The 23043-nt window shown below is 35.9% G+C and overlaps 1 long non-coding RNA gene across 2 annotated transcripts in view; it reads left to right on the plus strand.

Moving 5' to 3' along the window:
- LOC125965230 (uncharacterized) overlaps positions 1 to 23043 on the plus strand; it is a 43694-nt gene that overhangs the window by 7872 nt on the left and 12779 nt on the right. Inside the window, exons 2-5 of one of the 2 annotated variants that reach the window (XR_007478883.1) lie at positions 3434 to 3534; positions 3891 to 4030; positions 4404 to 4465; positions 5155 to 5365. This is a non-coding gene — a long non-coding RNA (uncharacterized LOC125965230). Of the gene's footprint in view, positions 1 to 3433; positions 3535 to 3890; positions 4031 to 4403; positions 4466 to 5154; positions 5366 to 23043 lie in introns of those variants that run through there. The other variant, XR_007478882.1, reaches the window with a different exon arrangement.

Genomic DNA, 23043 nt, shown 5'->3' on the forward strand with positions numbered 1-23043 from the left:
AAATATAACTTACTTTTATTTTTGGACAGTCATACCCAAATTAATAGTCCAGAGCTAACCATTACGCTATGAACCCTCCATAGTACATTTCAAAGCAGCTATACTGTTGTCTCTTAAAAGGCAATATTATTCTGATGATTCTATCTTCATATTTGACCCTTGTTCTCAAAACTCCAGAAAGTAATCCTAGGAAACACTTTTCTTGTGTTCTGATGAAAGAATCTTAAAAAGTATCTATTTCAATTACCTACATTTTCAGGAGAAGGAAATACATACTTGTAGGTAATTAACTGCGCAAGATCCTATGTCTAGTCAGGGCAAGATAATTTTGGGGGTCCCTTTATGTCTTATGAACAGTTTGATCAGACAAGACAAGCATTCTTCAATGTTTTGCAAAGCAGGCAGGAGAGGGAGACTTTCCTGGTATGATATAGCACAATATATCTTAATCACAATGGCCAAGGGGACATCCTCAGAATTTGAAGACAGTTGGCAGACTCAGTTCCCCAAGACCATGCTCTCACTCAAAGGTTAATACCTTCACTGGTGACAAAGGAGGCTCTTAACTTTATACCTTCTCAAAGTCACTGAAGCAAAACTTTGTAGGTTAGTGGAATAAACACAGGGCTTGGGATAGATGGCTTGGGTTAAAATCCTACCTGACTTGTCAATTAGCCTTGAGCTAATTCTCTGAGTGTCAGGCAAGTCAATTGTTAAGGTCAAAACTGCCCATTTAACCTCCTATTATAATGGTCAGAATTAAAGGTAGTTTCCTGAGAATCTGGAAGGGAAAAATAGACCTGAACACAACTCATGCAGTATAAAACGTGGCAGCATAGATAATTTGGGGAATCACGTTCTGTTTTTTCCAGGACAGTCTCACATTTCAGGTAACAAAATGTATTAAATGAGTAACTTTATGTAAAGTATTATTACACCTCTGTAAGATTTCTTTTGTATGTAGATTAATTTTTATTTATACAAACCTCATTTCCTAAGGGATTTGAAATGGCTTATAGGAGCAAGTCAGTCACAAGTAAAATAAAATTAACTGTATTAGTCAGCATGTATTTGCATATAAACACATTTATATGCTGGAAAAATTTCTGGGTTATGTTTTATTTCTAAAAATATACTCATGATATGTCTAAGAGTAGAAGAACAAAAATGTGCTTTAGTGTTCTGAGGAGGAAATGATTATTTCAGTGAAGATAATCAAGAAGGGCTCCATGGAGCCAGCAGAGCTGGGCCTGCACTAAAAGATGTCAATGGGTGAGTCTTTCAGGGAGCCTGGAGGCATCCTCATAAACACCTGTGGGCCACTTCCCACCACCACCCGCCCCCGCCAGATGGCTCCCTATGGAAAAGGTCTGGGAGCTGCCCTATGTGGATACTATTGTGATTCTTGCTTGTCCTACTTAGATTCTTCCTTAGGGGAGCAGCAATATTAGGATTCCTACATGGCATCTTCATAATGTCAGTTATATAAATGCAGTTATATAAATCCCCCTGCTCTCCTGCCCTTCCCGCCTTTTCCTCCTCTCCCCTTTCCACTTCTCTCTTTCCCTCTCCTCCCCTGCTCTTTCCTTTCATTTTCTTATTTGCTTTTCAGTTTTCAATTTTTTCTTTTCCTTCTTTTACCCCCATACCTACCTCCCCCACACTTTGAGGTTTGATTTGCTAATGACCAACGAAAACAGCAAATACCGGGGAAAGTATAAATGGATCAAAAGTCCTCAAACTAATTATCCATTACTTGAACTAATTATCCTAATGATATATTGAAACATAAAGTGTGTTCAACTCAGCCACTCATAACCTCTTCCCCAAATCTCTGTAAAAGGCTTGTGGAAGATCTGTTTTGCCCATTGGTGGATAAAAATATCATCTCTGATGAGCTTCAAACTGATGCCAAAATGCAAGATCTCTCCTTGTTTCTTGTTGGAAATGAAGTTACACAGATTTTTACTTTTTTGTGCACTAAGCACTGTTACTGAAAATCCACTAGATTTAGATAATCATATTGGTAGAGTTGAGAGTTTTGTTTATATTTACCTCTTGGCAATCCTACAAACCTCTGCTTCACTATGCACCATTTCCTATGAGACCCTGCAATATTCAGGACAAAGATATGGTTTATCAGTGTCCCAGTCACTTTTGGCTTTTTGTTATTCTTTTATTAATTTCATAATTATTAGTTAATTTCATCATTACTAATTTAGTTTGGAATGTGCTCTTCATTAACCCTATGCATAATAATGCACATTTAGATCTACAAGATTTCTGACCCTAATTGTCTAATAAATAAACTTTAAACTGGTATACATTGCAGCTCAAAGAGACACTAACCATGATATACCCAAATACTAGGTTGTTGATACAGCTAGTATTTTTAATTCCATTCCCCTACCCATTTACTTAAACAATGACATTTCAATGCTTATATGCTGCTTATGAATTTGAGTTATATAAATAAATTTCAATATTCTGTTAAAGTAACTATAGTCAAATCACGGTATGTTTATTTATTGATTTGCCATCTGTGATGGTTAATTTTAGGTGTCAATTTGATTGGACCACGGAGTGCCCAGATATTTGGTCAAACATTATTTGGGGTGTTTCTGAAAGGATGTTTTTGGATGAGATTAACATTTTAATTGGTAGACTAAGTAAATCAGAAGACCACTCCCTAATATGCCCTCAACCAATCTGTTGAAGGCCTGAATAGAACAAAAAGTCTGACCCTTCCCCAAGTAAGAGAATTCTTTCCTGACTGAATACCAGCCACCAGCACACCATATTCCCCCTGTCTTCAAACTTGAACTGAAACATCAACTGAAACATTTGTTATTCTTGAGTCTCGAGCCTGCTGGCCTTCACACTGGAACTAAACCATCACCTCTTCTGGGTCTCCAGCTTGCTGATGTACCCTGTAGGTCTTGGGATTAGCCACTACCCTCCACCAATTCCTTATAATCTCTCTCTCTCTCTCTTCCCATATATATGTGTATATATATATATATATGTACACATAAGATGATAGATAGATAGATAGATGATAGATAGATAGATAGATCTCCTATTGGTTCTATTTCTCTGGAGAACTAATACACCATCCAACATTTAGTTTTCCTTCTTAACAGCATCCCAGTCTCCCTCTTTGGGAATTATTTCCCTCACAATGCATACACATTACATACAAAATGTTTCACAGTGGGACTTTAGGTGCCTGCAATTCTATTAACAAGAATAAGCTGGATACCTTATTCACTAGACAATAATAAAGATAAAAATTGACAAGATGATAAAGATAATATTGACAAGATTAATAATCATGCCTACAAAGCCCTTACTCTGTGCCAGATCCTGCTCTGATTGTATTATGTGTATAAACTCTTTTAATCACACAGCAACTCTTATGTCCATTTCACAGACAATGAAAGTGAGGTACAGAAATTGAGATGGAAACTGGTGGAACCTGGATTTGAGCCATAGACATTCTGACTCCAGAAACTATGAAGAGCCAGATAAAAGGTTTGGATTTTTACTCAGGAGGCAACTAAAAGCCAGCAAGAGGTTTTTCTTAGTAAAGTCATATAGTCAGATCAGGTGTTTCAAGTCTCCCATCCACACTTATTTGGCTATGTCAATCAGAGGAGATGACCCAGAAGCAGTATGGGGAGCCCAGCTGGGGAAGAGTTGGGGAAGCCTTGACTGATTGGTACAAGAGCTTCAACTGGGCCACTCACTCCAGGGGATTTATCTCTTTATTTCCAAAAAACACTAATCCGAGCCTATTATACCAAATAAGTACTTCTTCTCAGTAGCCCCCAAATTGTCACCCAGAAATCTTGTGACTTCCACTCAAGCAATTGGAAATTTTCCACCAGGATCATGACTCAGAGAGGCAGAGATTTGGAAAATGCCTAGAGTTCTCTCCTTGTCCTGTGGGCCCAAGTAGCATGGCCAAGGTTCCCACTTCCAGGTATTTCATTTCCAAGCCTGATGCTCCAGCTTCCCACCAGCTTGTGTAAGTCCCAACAGGCCTCCAGAACCTCCTTTTTTAGCTAGTTAACTAAACTGGCTTTCTGTTGTTTGCAAATGAAGAATCTGAACTGATGTTCTAAGTTACTTGAAATTTTAGGACATTGTTTAAATATAACAATGAATGTTAGTTCATATTATTTCATGCACATTACTAAGTGATTCATATATATATATATATTGCTGTGTTTTATCTGTTTTAGACAGAAAATTACTCTATCAACCTCGATTTCAGCTAGCATAATGGGGGAGATGTTCCCTCCCAATACTCCCCAATATTCCAAAATTCCTGTCTACTGAAGTGAACAGAAATTAAATTTTATTGTCAAAGTATATTTAAATTGTGTTTCCTCCATCAGTTTAGAAAGTAAAACTCTCAAAAGTCTGGATCATCTAATGAAGAGATATATCATTAACATGGGTAAGTAATGATAATAATATAACTACCCATTCCTTACAGCATTTTAATGTGTCCTGATATTCTAACACTAGTATAGTGTAAAAAGGGACAGAAAGAATTTCCATATTCTAACTTTTCAATATTCCATAATAGGCTGTATTTTAACATTCAAGTGGATGAGATTAAGATGTACTTTTTTTTTTTTTTTTTGCGATACGCGGGCCTCTCATTGCTGTGGCCTCTCCCGTTGCGGAGCACAGGCTCCGGACGCACAGGCTCAGCGGCCATGGCTCACGGGCCCAGCCGCTCCGCGGCATGTGGGATCTTCCCGGACCGGGATACGAACCCGTGTCCCTTGCATCGGCAGGCGGACTCTCAACCACTGCACCACCAGGGAAGCCCTAGGATGTACTTTTAAAGATGAAACTGTTCTAGTACAATGTTTTGCTAAGAACACTCAAAATCCTGGGCTCTAAACATTTTTCCTGTTGCCCAAGATGCCACAAATAGCAAGTGACAGATCCAAAGACTCTAAGACATACTTTTTTTTGCACATTTTACTTCTCTGAAACTGGGATATATCTTATAATCAACAGCATCCCGCAGTCACTGTCTCATGTCTTAGCTCTTACTACCTATGTATGCAGCCCTTGGTTGCTATTTCTGGTGCAGGACTGGGCAACTATAGCCTTCAATACTTTCGCCAACAGACCATTTAAGGACCATTTGAGGAAGGAATAATCGATTTGGTTGTTGTCTGAAAAAACTTCCACTGACATCTTCTGGTAAGATCAAGAAAAGGCCAGCATCAAAATGTACGGCAGGTTGCTCCTGATGTAGTCCTCTCCTAAGAAGTCCTACACCACTGTTCTCTTGATGACACAGATGAAAATACTTTGTGGAAGGATGAGGGTATCAATAACTGGGATGCAAAGTCATTCTGAATAACCAGATTCTGAATGAGAAGAAACTTTTGGAATCCTTTAACAATATATTTATCTCATATTTTTTCTCTTTATGGATATACAAGAGTGATATATGACTGAATGTTTGAATAAGTTCTTAAAAAACTCTTTCAATAAGTTTAAAATAAAATTCTTAGTGGTACAAAAGCATTGTGTTGGTTTAATTGACAGTGGTTTGTGGGCTATTTTTTCCCCTTTTATAGTGATACATAATATAATTGTTCATTTTATAATTGGTGAATCTTTAAAGTAATGAAATATAGTAGTGTTCCAACAAGTCAATCTATTCTTCATCATACCAAACTGCTGCACCCTATTTTTATATTTTACATTTTATATGTATGTATTTTTATTTTATATATTTTTTGCCTTAAAAGAAAACTGGGGATCAGAATACAAGATCCAGATTAGCATATTAAACAAATGACTAAAGTATATATTATGAACCCATGAACAATTAATCTTACACATTTAAATGCAGATCAAGATTACTTAGAGATTTTTTTACTTATTAGCCAGGGCCAGGTTTCAGCAAGCCACTGAGTCTGGCAGACATGAATGAGTATGTAGGATTGCTTTCAATGGATGTAAAGAAGGCTTGTATACTTGGAAGTTACAGTTCGCTTTAGATCCTAAGAAGGGAGCACAGACATACTCTCAACACTTGACTGTTTCATTTTAAAGGCATATAGGACTTCTGCAGCTCATCAGTAGGTTTAAAATACTTCCATCCAACTTTTCTATATTCCAGGTACTCTGCTTATTGTTGGATGGATAAGGGCAGGTTATAAGCACTCCAAATAGAGAGACAGGTACTCAAAATAAATAACACTGATATAATCTGTCTCTGGTGCTAAGATGAAAGAATGCACAGGATTCATGGGGAAGGATCCCCAAGGGCAAAAATATGTGGGAACTTGCTTAGTTTAAAACAAACAAGAAAAACCAGTTTGGGAAGGCTTATATTATTCTCTGCTTCCCCTTAATGGGTCTTACAGATTCTAACAAAAACATTAGAATAATTACTGTTAACTAAGTTGATTAACAGGAAAAAAACTGTGAGGAAAGTCTAGAGATTTTTCCCAACAAGGTACAAATTTTAAAGGGACTTATCCCAAATGGATAAAGAATTCTTTAGATGGTTATTTAAAATGGGATAAGCAAAACAGACATTTATGAGATTAAAACACAAGGTTTTGATATAACACTACCTAAGGTTAAATGGACCAGAAGGGATCCCCTACTGGTCCCCAACATTAAAGGTCGAACAAATCCACTCTATTTACCCCAGTTTAAAACCTATATATCTATCTATCTATTTATCTATCTATATCAATTGATCAATAGATAGATAGATAGATAGATAGATTTAAAGGGCTGAAAAAATTACACTGAGATACCTGACCAATAATTACTAATTACTAATAAAAAAACAACTAATAAAAAACAACAGGCCAATTAATCAAGATTGACAAAAGGACCTGAGTTCCTTGGCTCAACCCCTCTCTGGGGATCCCAGAGCCTTTTATTTAAAAATAGATAAACTGGACAGGGAATAAAAAGAAAAACTTCTAGGACTCCTCCTGTAAGATCAAAACTTGTTGACTGAGTCCTAATGAAAACTAAAGTCAAAGGTATAAAAGTTGATAGGATCAAGATAAAGTTTACAAAAATTTATGTGTGTGTGTGTGTGTGTGTGTGTATGTATATGGGCTTTTTATGAGATGGTTACATCTCTTTTGATTATTTATATTGTGAGATAAGCATGTTTCATGGGGAAATGCTTGCCTTACATGGTATTATAAGATAAGGCATATAAATACGTCCCTCAGAAAATATTAATTACCCATACCAAAGAAAACCAATAGGGTTACCTGAACCGTACAATATAAAGTAAAACTGGAAACTAATATTCAGGGGTTAATAACAATAAAATTAGTGATTTTGCTTCAGGTTTAACTTGTGAACTCAGAAAGAGGTTCTTTGTTGAATGCCTTATACAAATTTTGAAGGCATGATAAGTTAAACCCTGAAGTTCTAGAACACTTAAATTTCAGTTTAGTTAGAAATATTCTCACCAATATAGAAAATATAGTTGGGCAAATCGATCTTTTAATATCATTTAGGTGACAGACCAGTTCTTTGGGAGAGCTAAAAACAACTGTTTTTGTCTTGCATATCTCTACAAATCAGAAATACAAACTAGCTACAAGGATCTGAGACTGAGCCTAATTTCTTAATCAGGTAAAACCTGAAACCAAGGGGGGAAAAAGTGGCAGCTTTAAACTCAAACTGCTGGGAAGCCTCCCTCAGCTGAAAATCTAGTGTCCTTAGAATTTTATCAAGGACAAATACAAATCTTAAAAGTCTTTTCCACAAATACTAAAGCCTTAGTCAGCTTTAATTTATCCCAACGGTTATATATAAACTAGTAAGTTTATATTGTAATACCTGATTCATAACTTTTTTTTTAAGAGAAGCCTTGAGATCTCTAGTTTTCTCTGTTTATATGTCTGTGTATACTTTATACATATGAGATGTCTCTATCTCTGGAAAATATTATCAAAATTAAATTTATAAAAGAGCTCTATTTAATTGACTTAACAGTAAGTGCTTACAAACTGAATATTTCTAAATATAAAAAAACCCAACCCAAATGACTTTCAGGTTCACTTGAACTGGGAAATATTCAATATTAAATTGACATCTGGTATTAAGGTTAGTTCAAGTTTGTTGAACTAATTTATACACGTCTTTAGAGTCATCAACATTAAGTATAATACTTTTATTGTACCTCAGTTTAATAGAAGTCAAATAAGATCTTGTTACATCTGTTGCAAATTTGTCAGCAAGAAAAATAAATAACTTGGTATGATGAAATTCTTATAAGTAAATGGAATGCAAATGAGATAAGAGCTTTTGGGTGAACTCCTTAAAAACAATTATATTTTTTAAAATGTCTACTTAAAATTACCTCTCCAGTTATGTTAACTGGAAATTCTAGAGTTGTGCTAAATTAAGTTAAATGATGGAAGTTTATTGAATAGCTAGGTCATTTCCAAAGAAAATAAGATGCTAGAACATTAAATTGCTAAACAGGTCTAAATTTACTTACTTATGAGAGGGAAACTAAAGATGTTTCCGTTTATTAGACATGTCTTGTACCACATTGAATCAATTGTTATATGTTTCATGAGGCTATGGGATATTCCAATCAGGAAATTCTGGTATGACAGACAGTTCACAATCTCTTACTGATTGTCAGTTTTTGCTAGGGATTAAGTTGTTTTCTTTTTTAATAATTTTATTTATTTTTGGCTGTGTTGGGTCTTCGTTGCTGGGCACAGGCTTTCTCTAGTTGCAGTGAGCAGGGGCTACTCTTCATTGTGGTACATGGGCTTTTCATTGCGGTGGCTTCTCTTGTTGCTGAGCAGGGGCTCTAGGCACACGGGCTTCAGCAGTTGCAGCACACAGGCTCAGTAGTTGTGGTGCATGGGCTTAGTTGCTCCACAGCATGTGGGATCTTCCTAGACCAGGGATCGAACCCATGTCCCCTGCATTGGCAGGCAGATTCTTAACCACTGCGCACCACGGAAGTCCCGGGATTAAGTTTTTTAAAGGTTAAATTTGTAATATGTAATTAAAGCTACTAGGAATAATAAAGGAAATCTTTCAGTACGCAAGAAAAGTAGAATGTGTGTTTTCAGCAAAAGAACGTATGAGGAGTAGCAATATATTTTGTTAAGGGGAAAAGATTAATTTTGTCTTAGAGCTGGTTGTTTTTGGATGGAAACATAAGGCACAAACTAATATGGAGACATATTATGAGAGGTTGCAGAAAAGGATGAGATGAGATGAGAGGTTGCAGAAAAGGAACCCCAAGAAAAGAGTTTGATGCATGATCAAGATTAGCTAAATTTAGATTGAATTTAATTAAGTAAATGAATTTTGTTGTTAAAAGTAAGCTAGTACAAGACTGGAGTTTGATTTTCTCTCTGTTAAGAGAACAAATTTTCTTGGAGGTCTGCTTTTTTTTTGTTTTGTTTTTGTGGTACGCGGGCCTCTCACTGTTGTGGCCTCTCCCGTTGCAGAGCACAGGCTCTGGACATGCAGGCTCAGTGGCCATGGCTCACGGGCCTAGCCACTCCACAGCATGTAGGATCTTCCCGGACCGGGCCATGAACCCGCGTCCCCTGCATCAGCAGGCGGACTCTCAACCACTGTGCCACCAGGGAAGCCCTCAGAGAGTAATATTAAACCAAGTAGGCTTATTTGGTAGGTTAAATTACTAAAGAAACATTATTAAGCGGTTGGACATAAACCTTAGGTCGTATTGTATGAATAAATGTCATGAATATAGATATTCCAAACTTTATATAGAATTCCTGAAAGTCTGATATGTCCTGGTATAATGTTATTGGTTCTAATTCTAATTATTATCTTAAAGTGTTATATGTCACAGAAAAGTCCAAGTTTCTTGCCAACTGCATTGTAATCAAATCTTTAACCATGCCATTTTAAGTTTTGTCCTTTATAGACAATCATTATTTTGCACTGATGCTTTTATAAAATGGAGATCTTCAACAAAATTCATAAAAGGACTTTTTTGACAGATACAAGTTTCTGATAATTTTTAGATCATATCACTTAAATAGGGAAAGTGATGACTTCATCCAAATCAACAGGAATTAATTAATTATGTGGAATGAGGAACTGATAAATATGATTTATAACTTTATGACTTCTTTTGAAATATACTGGCTTTTAATCTTTGTTTTCCAGAAACCTTTCTTCTTATGCTATGAACTGCAACAAGTTGATAAAGTATACCTTTGTAAACAAAGATGAAACATGCATCTTTTCTCTCTATCTGATCCTTTCAGAATTTGGCTTCTCCAGCTGGCTGTCTGGTGTACTTGATGATTTATTGCAACTAGATTACAACTAGTTATACTAATCATTGTTTTAATTTGTTCTTTATTTCCAAATTACTTATACTTTGTGTCTCCCTGCTACACTGTGACTTTGTCAATGTTATTAGTTGTATTACTTATATCCTGTCTATTTTATAGGATCCTTTTTTTTTTTTGCGGTTCGTGGGCCTCTCATTGTTGTGGCCTCTCCTGTTGTGGAGCACAGGCTCCGGACGCGCAGGCTCAGCAGCCATGGCTCACGGGCCCAGCCGCTCCGTGGCATGTGGGATCTTCCCGGACCGGGGCACAAACCTGTGTCCCCTGCATCAGCAGGCAGACTCTCAACCACTGTGCCACCAGGGAAGCCCTATTTTATAGGATTCTTGTCTCTTACATTACCCAAAGTGTAACCTGGCCTCCAACAAAATTAATGATAGCTAAACATCTTGAGGAAATAGATTAAATTCATAACTACACATAGAATAATTGTAATAGTGTGATAGGTATGGGAAGAAGCAACAAGGGAAAACATTTTCTGGATCATAAAAAAGTAGTAAGACAGGGGATTCACAGAATTTTAAATTATCAACAGGGCTTATCCAGAAATTAGCACGCTGAGTGGCATATCAACAGAATCTTTGCCTGATTTAGGAATGAGCCTTCCTAGCAACATGGTACAAAATTGGTCATGAAATGTCTCCCAAACGTTGGTTGAATTTATGACCAAAGGGAGGGACTATCAATGAAAAAAAATGTTGCCTGCCATATCAGTAAACAAAGGATGTTGCAGCCATCAAGTCATCACATTACAGCTGCCCTGACAATAAGACTTGAGGGAACTCAGGATAGAAACAGGATGCCAGCTATCTAGCAGTCAACCACTGCAGCCACCCCCAACAGTGCACCCTGAGGAGCCTCACCATGAGAAAGCATAGGATACTGGCCCCAGATAGCTGAGGTACATATCAAAGGAATGATTCCAGTGAGCCCAGACTCTTGCATCTTCCCATACACAGAAAGTGCTAAATTCCTTAACTTGAGATATCTGATTTTCTTTAATTAACAGTAATCTTTTAAAGTCCTGACTACCTGGTCTTTGTTGCAAAAACTCCTATGTATCCTGGCTCCTCTACCTCTTCAGAGCCATCTCTCAGAGTTATCTGAGATGCTGTGTCTTGGGCTTAAGTCCTCAGTTTTGTTCACCGAATAAAAACATAGTTCTCAGCTTATAGGTTGTGAATTTTTTTCATTTAACAATACACATACAAGTGAGTTCCCACCTACTTAATTGGTATCATTCATGCAACAATTATCTACTAAGCGTATACCATGGGCCAGATACAGTGTTACTGCTGTAGGAGGAGACCTATCTGATTTGGTGAAGAACATGGGCTTTGCAGTCAGACACTCTTGACTTTGAATTCCAGATTCTACCAACTGCTAGCTGTGAAGATGGATTTGCCAAGTAGCTAATAAAACTAACAATATTTTCTCCCAATCTGTGACTTTTCATTCTCTTAACAGTTTCTTCTGAAGAACAAAACTTTAAAATTTTGATGAGATCTAATTTATTAATTAATTTCTCTTTTTATGGATCATGTTTTTGGTGTCATATCTTAGAAATCTTTGACTAACTCAAAGTCACAAAAATTTTCCCATATGTTTAGTTATAGAAGTTTTATTGTGTTAGTTTTATATTTAGGTTTATGACCACTTTGAGTTAATTTTTGTGTATGGAATGAAGTTCAATTTTTTCCCTATGGATATCTAATTGTACCAGCATCATTTGTTGAAAAGATGATCTTTTCTCCACTGAATTATCTTGTTACCTTTGTCAAAAATCACTTGTCAATATATGTGAGTTGATTTTTTCCAATCCATGGACAGAATGTACTTCACCATTAAATTAGGTCTTCCTTAACTTCCCTCAGTAATGCTTGAAGTTTCAATGTACTGATCTTTCAAACATCTTGTTAAATTTATCCCTAAGTATTTCATGTTTATGATACCATTGCAAATAGTATTTTTTAAGTTTAATTTCTGATTGTTTGTTGCTACTATATAGAAACACAATTGATTTATTATTACATCTTTATTGAGATATAATTCACACATCATAACATTTATCCTTTTAAATTGTACAAATTAGTGGTTTTTAGAATATTAACAGAGTTGTACACCCATTACTACTATCTAATTTTAAAACATTTCATCACTCAGAAAAGAAACAAATTACTGGTCACTCAATATTCCCCCTTTCCTCTAGCCCATGGCAACCAGTAATCTAATTTCTGTCTCTATGTATTTTTTAATTTTGGATATTTCTTCCTCTATTTGGTGAGATAATATCTCATATTCTCCTCTAATTGTTTAGACCTGATCTCCTTTCATTGTTGGCCATATTTATAATAGCTGATTTAAAATCTTTGTTCAGTAAATTCAACATCTGGGCTTCTGCAGGAACAGTTTTTATTGATTGCTTTTTTCCCCCTGAGTATGGGCCATACTTTCCTGCCTGGGTGCACTTCTTGTAATTTGTTGGTGAAAACTGTACATTTTAGATAATACAATGTGGTAATTCTAGAAATTAGATTGGTGCCACCCTCCCTTCCCCAAATGTTTGTTATTGTTTGTTCTTTGTTTCAAGACTTCCCTGGACTAATCCTGTTAAGTCTAATTTTTGTCATGTGCAGTCACTTAATTGTCTGCTCAGGTACCTTAGTGGTCAGCTAAAAATTAGACAGATTTCTTTAAATACCTTGAATCAATAAACTTCCAAACATTCACTGAGAGGCTCTGTATGTAAATTGCTCATATTTTCAATACTCCAGCAGGGAGTTTACAATTCTTCCTTAGCCTTCACTTCCTGTTTTCACAGAGGCTTAAGATTAGTCAAAGGTGAAAGAGTAGGGCCTTCTCAGGGTTTTCTTGGTCATATGTCCAGAACTGTACCTGTGTGTGACCTTCTAGATTCCTTGGAATATATCATAGCTTTATCATTCCTCAGTTTTTCCTTTTATGTTTTTAAGTCAGCCTCCTATAATCCCCAACTGGTATCATTGCCTCAGGTAGCTGTGATGTTAAATAATTGCTACTGATTGTTTTTTCAGCCAACACCCTAGTGATAGGGCTCTTCTCACAGTGCAAGTTCTAAGTCAGGTCAAATGAAGAGAAGACCTGAGAATAGAGCTTTTCAGGAAGCTGCCAGACAGATCCAAGAGTGATGAATCTTTTGGGGTGGGGCTGTTGTGGAGATCTAAACACACTTTCTTCTGTCTGCTGGCTGTGAGGTTGATGGCTTTCACTGTAGTTGTGAGGCTTTTGGCTTTCAAAGTGACCATGAAGCTAGGGAAAGGGGGATGGGAAAAAGATGAGTTAAAACACCAAAGACTCACTGTTCTTACCAAAATTCATCTGGCTTTCTTGAATAAATGCTTTTCCAATTATTACAAGCCTTTAGTTAATTTCTAGATTTCTGAAAAAAATTGACTTTGATCATTTTTGCTAGCATTCTCATTGCTTTTATGGAGGATCAGACTTCTGGAAGTCTTTACCATTCTGAAAATGCTTTCAATTCAATTGGTTTTTATGTATAGATCTTTTATCTATAAATTCACTTACCAGTACCAGTCAATTTTTTTGTAGATTCAATTGCTCCAAAAGGACCAATTAATTTCAGCTTCTGACAGATCTTGTTAGCTTCTTCTTGTCCTCTGGGAAGAAAAGTTTCAGGGTAATGAGAGAGACTGGAAGTCTTGGCAGACATTACTTTGGCTCAAAAACAAGGACCAGGGCTCCTCCTCTCCTTTCTATATACCTGTGATAAGCTCAGATGGGCATATCCTCTTCTCAGGAAATAAGAGCTTCGTTGTTTCTGTTTTATCTACTGTGGGAAGTAATCTGAGGTCTTAGAGCCTGGCTAGAGAAGAAATCCCAGAGTCTGCTTTGCAGACCCAACTCTCCCTATAGCCATGTGGAGTATGTAAGTCCCATGGTTTGGGTTTGGACTTAGATTGTCTGTACTCTAACTTGGGACTTTAGCCATTTTCTCTACTCTATCATTCTTCTGAAAACTGTGATTCTAGAGAGTTGATAGGAGCTTCTTCTTGTATTAGTCATTAATTCTTAACAGAAAGCTTTCCATTTGCATATATGCAATCTATGTTTTTCAAAGCTCTGGAGGGGAGAATGAGTCTTGTGATGAAACTTCTTTGGGAGCTTAGGAAGCTAAGGTGAAAAAAATCCAGTTATTAATACTTCTCTGAATCAATTGTGTCACATTTAATCTTACAGTGGCCTGAATGATAGAGAGGCATGTAGTCAGGTTTTAAATTTGCGATACCCTCATGTGTGGTCACAGAAGAAAATTTTGGACCTAGGAGTTAAAGGCTGAACTTCCACTTCATCTTTAAATAGTTGAGCCTTTCCACTTGTACTTGCTTCAGGTCAGAACCTCAAAAGAACCTATGTAATGAAAACAGTCAGTGAACTTGAGATGGGAATAAGCCTCTCTGAGACAGACAAGACCAAGTAAGCCACAGATTGGTTAGTATGGATGATGCAGCTTGTCTTTCTCCTTGAGGCATCTTTGATAGTGGAGACTATGGATCAGAGCTTTGAATCTTGAAGTCATCTTAAAGTCAGCAAATTGATAAAGTTCTGTTCATGCTGAGGGCATGCAGCAATTCATGTGCATCAGGCGATTTAATGGTCCTCATTTTCTGACAAGATTAGAAACCTGTTCTGAAATAAATGGTGGGTGTTAATGATAGATACAAGGGGAAAATGAAGTCTTTCTACATACAGTATAGAAAGAATATGTATTTTTTCTCCCTTGTAGATTTCACATTAGTAAGACCTAAGAAGCCCATAAGATAATTTCCAGCACATATTCTCCCAGCAAGCATCACATCTTCTAGTCTCTGTTCAATTTACTTTGTTGCCTGGATATCATATATTATATACACTTCTGGCCTTTATTTTTCTCAAGTTTTGAAAAAGTACACAAGTTATATATGAACATATGATCATTTCTTTAAAAATTACAATGTTATGTTTAGAAATAAACTTCCATTTTGACCTTGACCTCTATCATGACCCATATTGACTAAATCTCCAAGAAGACAATTATTTTTATCGGAGTTCTCTTACGTACATTTAGACACACGCACACACACAAATATTATTGTTCTGAGCATTTTTTTTGTTTTTTTTTTTTGCGGTACGCGGGCCTCTCACCGCCGCAGCCTCTCCCGCTGTGGAGCACAAGCTCCGGATGCGCAGGCTCAGCGGTCATGGCTCATGGGCTCAGCCGCTCCGTGACACGCGGGACCCTCCAGGACCGGGGCACGAACCTGCGTCCCCCGCATCGGCAGGCGGACCCCCAACCACTGCGCCACCAGGGAAGCCCCTGAGTTTTTAAAACATTAAATAGTTGTACATATTATTTAAGAGCTTACTTGTTTATTCAACCATATTTTTGAGAGCTATCTATATTGATAAATACAAATATAATTCATGCTCATAACAACTAAATAATAATCCATGATATTTCATTCCACTTCATTTCATTCCCCTATTGCATCATGTGCATACTTTCTTTTACTTTTCTATAATTAAGCGGGTGCAGTACTTACCTTTGTATCTATCTCCTTGTCCATATATATTTATTTAACCCAGAGACCTGAAAGTAGAATTGTGGAGAAATTGGGTATGTACATTTTCATATTTAATAGATGCATCAAATTCCCTTCCAGAATGGTTGTAATTATTTTTACTCTCATCAGTGATGTGTCTGAGAACTTGTTTTTCATACAGTCATCAATATGCAATACTGTTAGATCCTAAAATTTTGGCCTGATAGATGAAAAATAATGTCATGATTTTAATTTACACTTTCCTAATAATGGGTGATTTTTACCATCTTTTCATATGTTTGTTGTCTATTTGGATTCCACAAATTGTCTATTGATGCATTTTGCACACATTTTCTGTTGTCTTCTTAAATTTTGGAGTTCTCTTGGTTACATAGCTTTAAAAATAATTCTTGGTTTTATGTGTTCTACTTATATGTTGTTTGTCTTATCCTTGTAAATGTTATTTCTCATTAAGAAGAAGTTTAAAATTCTGATTATAGCCACATTTGTTAATGTTTTTCTGTTCTATGTGTGTTATTGGGATAATTTAATTAATATCTTTCTAACCTAAGGTCATAAAGTTAGTCTTCTTTTTGACTCAAATAGTTCAGTTTTAAAAATATTTATGTTTCTGATCCATCTGGACTTTATTTTGTATTTCACGATTTTATTATTTACACAGAGATATGTAATTGTTTCAGCAAGATGTGTTAAATAGTCCAAATTCTCCCCCACTGATTCATGATGCCTCCCCATCATACAATTATTCTGTGTATGCTTCTAAGGGGGCTCTTTTCTATTGCATTTATCTATAGATTTATTCCTGGGCCAATTTCACTATTCTAAAATTACTATAACTTTATAGAATTTCTTGCTAAATTGTAGATTAAGTGGTCTTACCTTGTTCATTTTATTTTTTGCCTCATTTATTCTTGCTCATTTATGCTTCTGTATAAATTTATAATTAATTTGAAAAGTTCCACAAATAGTTCTATTTACATTTGATTGAGACTGCACTGAAATTCTAAATTATTTGAAAAAATCGATATGTGTGTAATATTATTGAAAATTCTCATTCTCCATTTTTTAGATGTTTTATGTTCTTCAACAAAATGTATTATTTTCTTTATGAGGTTCATCCACTTTGTTAAAATTATTCTTAACTGTTTTTTATTTAAAAATCATTTTGAATGGAGTATTTCACCTAATTTTTTCTTATTAGTCATTACTCTTATTTAGAATATGTTGTGTTTCACATGTGGATCCTTCCATCAGCAATGTATCTAACATACATATGAGAAACTTGCTGAAATCTATTATGATAGTTTGTTCATTGACATTTTTGAATGTTCTTATGCTTACAATCTTATGCTAACCCTATATTGTATTTCTACTTTCTTTTTTCTCTGAGGATAATCCACCTTCTTGTGAACTTAGTTATGCATTTAAAATAATTTTTTAAAATGTTGTCCAGTATTTTTAGGTGCTCCATTATAGGAGAGTTTGGTATTATATGGCCTACCTGAATGCTCTAAATTATATTCTAGAAATTTATCCACTTCATCCAGGTATTAGAGTAAAGTTACTCAGGCATTTCCCATATTTTTCTAAAAGTGAAATAAAACATTTATCTCTATTTGAAACAATTATCTTTAAACTTTTTCTTTTTCTTTTTGAAGCAAACTTCAAACTGTTGCAAATAAGTACAAAATATTTTCCCCCACAAGAATAATTTGATAGTAAGGTACTGACATAAGGCCCCAACACCGCCAAATCCTTATTTATTTATTTTTTATTGGAGTTAATAATTTCTGCTGTACAACGAAGTGAATCAGTTATATGTATACCTATATCCCCTCCCTCTTGGACCTCCCTTCCATGCCCCGCCCCCATCCCATGCATCTAGGTCATCACAGAGCACCGAGCTGTGCTTCCTGTGCTTTATAACATGTTCCCTCTAGCTGTTTTATGCGTGGTAGTGTATATATGTCAGTCTTAATCTCCCAATTCATCCGACCCTCCCCTTCCCCCACTGTGTCCACACGTCCATTGTCTACATCTACGTCTCTATTCCTGCCCTGCAAATAGGTTCATCTGTATCATTTTTCTAGATTCCACATATATACATTAATATATGATATTTGTTTTTCTCTTTCTGGCTTCACTCAGTATGACAGACTCTAGGTCCACCCACATCTCTACAAATGACCCAATTTCATTCTTTTAATGGCTGAGTAATATTCCATTGTATATATGTACCACATCTTCTTTATCCATTCATCTGTCAATGGACATTTAGGTTGTTTCCATGTCCTGGCTATTGTAAATAGTGCTGCAATGAACATTGGGGTACATGTGTCCTTTTGAATTATGCTTTTCTCAGGGTATATGCCCAGCAGTGGGATTGCTAGGTCATACGGTAGTTCTAATTTTAGTTTTTCAAGGAACCTCCATACTATTCTCCACAGTGGCTGTAGCAATTTACATTCCCACCAACAGTGCAAGAGGGTTTCCTTTTCTCCAAACCCTCTCCAGCATTTACTGTTTGTAGATTTTTTGATGATGGCCATTCTAACCAGTGCGAGGTAATAGCTCACTGTAGTTTTGATTTGCATTTCTCTAATAATTAGTGATGTTGAGCATCTTTTCATGTGCCTCTTGACCATCTGTATGTCTTCTTTGGTGAAATGTCTATTTAGGTCTTCTGCCCATTTTTAATTGGGTTGTTTGTTTTTTTGATATTGAGCTCCATGAGCTGTTTGCATATTTTGGAGATTAATACTTTGTTGCTTCATTTGCAAATATTTTCTCCCATTCTGAGGGTTGTCTTTTCATATTGTTTATGGTTTCCTTTGCTGTGTAAAAGCTTTTAAGTTTCATTAGGTGCCATTTGTTTATTTTTGTTTTTATTTTCATTACTCTAGCAGGTGGGTCAAAAAAGGTCTTGCTGTGATTTATGTCGAAAAATGTTCTGCCTATGTTTTTCTCTAAAAGTTTTATAGTGTCTGGCCTTACATTTAGGTCTTTAATCCATTTTGACTGTATTTTTATTTATGGTGTCAGGGAGTGTTCTAATTGCATTCTTTTACATGTAGCTGTCCAGTTTTCCCAGCACCACCTATTTAAGGAAGAGACTGTCTTTGCTCCACTGTGTGTTCTTGTCTCCTTGTCATAAATTAGGTGACCATATGTGCATGGGTTTATCTCTGGGCTTTCTAACCTCTACCATTTATCTATATTGCTGTTTTTGTGCCAGTACCATACTGTTTTGATTACTGTAGCTTTGTAATATAGTTTGAAGTCAGGGAGCCTGATTCCACCAGCTCTATTTTTCTTTCTCACGATATCTTTAGCTATTCAGGGCCCTTTGTGTTTCCATACAAATTGTAAAATTTTTTGTTCTAATTCTGTGAAGAATGTCACTGGTAATTTGATAGGGATTCCATTGAATCTGTAGATTGCTTTGGGTAGTAGAGTCATTTTCACAATATTGATTCTTCCAGTCCAAGAACATGGGATATCTTTCCATCTGTTTTTGTCACCTTTGATTTCTTTCATCAGTATCTTATAGTTTTCTGGGTTCAGGTCTTTTGCCTCCTTGCGTAGGTTTATTTCTAGGTATTTTATTCTTTTTGATGGGATGATAAATGGGATTGTTTCCTTAATTTCTGTTTCTGATCTTTTTTTTTAGTGAATAGGAATGCAAGAGATTTCTGTGTGTTAATTTTATATCTTGCAACTTTACCAAATTAATTGATGAGCTCTAGTAGTTTCTGGTAATATCTTTAGGATTTTCTTTTTATAGTATCATGTAATCTGCAAACAGTGACAGTTTTATATCTTCTTTTCCAATTTGGATTCCATTTATTTCTTTTCTTCACTGATTGCCTTGGCTAGGACTTCCAAATCCATGTTAAATAAAACTGGTGAGAGTGGACCTCCTTGTTTTGTTCCTGATCTTAGAGGAAATGCTTTCAGTTTTTCACCATTGAGAATGATGTTAGCTGTGGGTTTGTCATATATGGCCTTTATTATGTTGAAGTATGTTTCCTCTATGCTCACTTTCTGAAGAGTTTTTATCATAAATTGGTGTTGAATTTTGTCAAAAGCTTTTTCTGCATCTATTGAGATGATCATATGGTTTTTATTCCTTAATTCTTTTGTTAATATAGTGTATCACATTGATTGATTTGCATATATTGAAGAATCCTGGGACTTCCCTAGTGGTGCAGTTGTTAAGAATCCACCTGCTAATGCACAGGACACAGGTTCAAGCCCTGGTTCAGGAAGATCCCACATGCTGTGAAGCAACTACCCCATGTGCCACAACTACTGAGCCTGTACTCTAGAGCCTGTGAGCCACAACTACTGAGCCTGCGTGCCACAACTACTGAGGCCCATGCACCTAGAGCCCATGCTCCACAACAAGAGAAGCCACTACAGTGAGAAGCCTGCACACTGCAATGAAGAGTAACTCCCTCTCGCCTCAACTAGAGAAAGCCCGTGCACAGCAACAAATGCCCAATGCAGCCATAAATAAATAAATAAACTTTAAAAAAAAAGAATCCTTGCATAAATCTCACTTCATCATGGTGTATGATCCTTTTAATGTGTTATTGGATTCTGTTTGCTAGTATTTTGTTGAGGTTTTTTGCTTCTATGTTCATCAGTGATATTGGTCTGTAATTTTCTTTTTTGGTGATATATTTGTCTGGTTTTCATATCAGGGTGATGGTGGCCTTGTAGAACGAATTTGGGAGAGTTCCTCCCTCTGCAATTTTTGGGAAGAGTTTGAGAAGGATAATTATTAGCTCTTTTCTAAATGTTTGATAGAATTCACCTGTGAAGCCATCTGGTCCTGGACTTTTGTTTGTTGGAAGATTTATAATTACAGTTTCAATTTCATTATTTATGATTGGTCTGTTTATATTTTCTAATTCTTCTTGGTTCAGTCTTGGAAAGTTGTAACTTTCCAAGAATTTGTCCCTTTCTTCCAGGTTGTCCATTTTGTTGGCATATAGTTGCTTGTAGTCGTCACTTATGATCCTATGTATTTCTGTGGAGTCAGTTGTAATTTCTCCATTTTCATTCCTAATTTTAGTGATTTGAGTTCTCTGCCTTTTTTTCTTCATGAGTCTTTCTAAAGGTTTATCAGTTTTGTTTATCTTCTCAGAGAAACAGCTTTTAGTTGTATTGATGTTTGCTACTGTTGTTTTCATTTCTATTTCATTTATTTTTGCTCTGATCTTTATGATTTCTTTCCTTCTACTAACTTTGGATTCTGTTTGTTTTTCTCTCTCTAGTTGCTTTACACGTAAGGTTAGATTGTTTATTTGATATTTTTCTTGTTTCTTGAGGTGAGATTGAATTGCTATAAACTTCCCTCATGAAACTGCTGTTGCTGCATCCCATAGGTTTTGTGTCATTTTGTTTTCATTGTCATTTGTTTCTATGTATTTCTTTTTCCTCTTTGATATCTTCAGTGATCTCTTGTTTATTTAGTAGCACACTGTTTAGCCTCCATGTATTTGTGTTTTTTATAGTTTTTTTCCTGTAATTGATTTCTAATCTCATAACATTGTGGTGAGAAAAGATGCTTGATATGATTTCAATTTTCTTTAATTTTCTGAGGCTTGATTTGCGACCCAAGATGTGATCTGCCCTGGAGAATGTTCTGTGTGCACTTGAGAAGAAAGTGTATTCTGCCACTTTCAGGTGGAATGTCCTATAAATATCAATTAAATACATCTGGTTTATTGTGTCATTTAAAGATTGTGTTTATTTATTTTCTGTTTGGATGATCTGTCCATTGGTGTAAGTGTGGTGTTAAATTCCCCCACTATTACTGTGTTACTGTCAATTTCCCCTTTTATGGTTGTTAGCATTTTTCTTATGTATTGAGGTGCTCCTATGTTGGATGCATAAATATTTATAATTGTTATATCTTCTTCTTGGATTGATCCCTTGATCATTATGTAGTGTCCTTCTTTGTCTCTTGTAACAGTCTTTATTTTAAAGCCTCTTTTATCTGATACAAGTATTGCTACTTCAGCTTTCTTTTGATTTCTGTTCTCATGGAATATCTTTTTCCATCCCTTCACTTTCAGTCTGTATGTATCCCTAGGTCTGAAGTGGGTCTCTTGTAAGTGGGTCTCTTGTCGACAGCACATATATGGGTCTTGTTTTTGTATCCATTCAGCCAGTCTGTGTCATTTGGTTGGAACATTTAATCCATTTACATTCAAGGTAATTATCAATATGTATGTTCCTATTACCATTTTCTTAATTGTTTTGGTTTTGTGGGTCTTTTTCTTCTGTTGTGTTTCCTGCCTAGAGAAGTTCCTTTAGCATTTGTTGTAAAGTTGGTTTGGTGGTCCTGAATTCTGTTAGCTTTTGCTTGTCTATAAAGCTTTTGATTTCTCTGTTAAATATGGATGAGATCCTTGCGGGGTAATCTTGGTTGTAGTTTTTTCCCTTTCATCACTTTAAGTATGTCCTGCAAGAAGAATCAACTTCCCTTGTATGTTATTTTTTGTTTTTCCCTTGCTGCTTTTATTTTTTTTCTCTGAATTTAATTTTTGTTAGTTTGATTAATATGTGTCTTGGTGTGTTTCTCCTAGGGTTTATCCTGTATGGGACTTTCTGTGCTTCCTGGGCTTGGGTGGCTATTTCCTGTCCCATGTTAGGGAAGTTTTTGACTCTAATCTCTTTGAATATTTTCTCATACACTTTCTTTTTCTCATCTTCTTCTGGGACCCCTATAATTCGAATGTGGGTGCATTTAGTGTTGTCCCAGAGGTCTCTGAAATTGTCTTCAATTCTTTTCATTCTTCTTTCTTTATTCTGCTCTTTGACAGTTATTTCCACCATTCTGTCTAGCTCACTTATTCATTCTTCTGCCTCAGTTATTCTGTTATTGATTCCTTCTAGTGTATTATTCATTCCAGTTATTGTGTAGTTCATCTCTGTTTGTTCTTTACTTCTTCGAGATCTTTGTTAAACATTTCTTGTAATTTTGCAATCCATGTCTCCATTCTATTTCCAAGATTTTAGATCAACTTTACTATCATTACTCTTAGTTCCTT

Source organism: Orcinus orca, chromosome 1 (genome assembly GCF_937001465.1).
Source record: "Orcinus orca chromosome 1, mOrcOrc1.1, whole genome shotgun sequence".
NCBI classification, from domain to species: Eukaryota; Metazoa; Chordata; class Mammalia; order Artiodactyla; family Delphinidae; genus Orcinus; species Orcinus orca.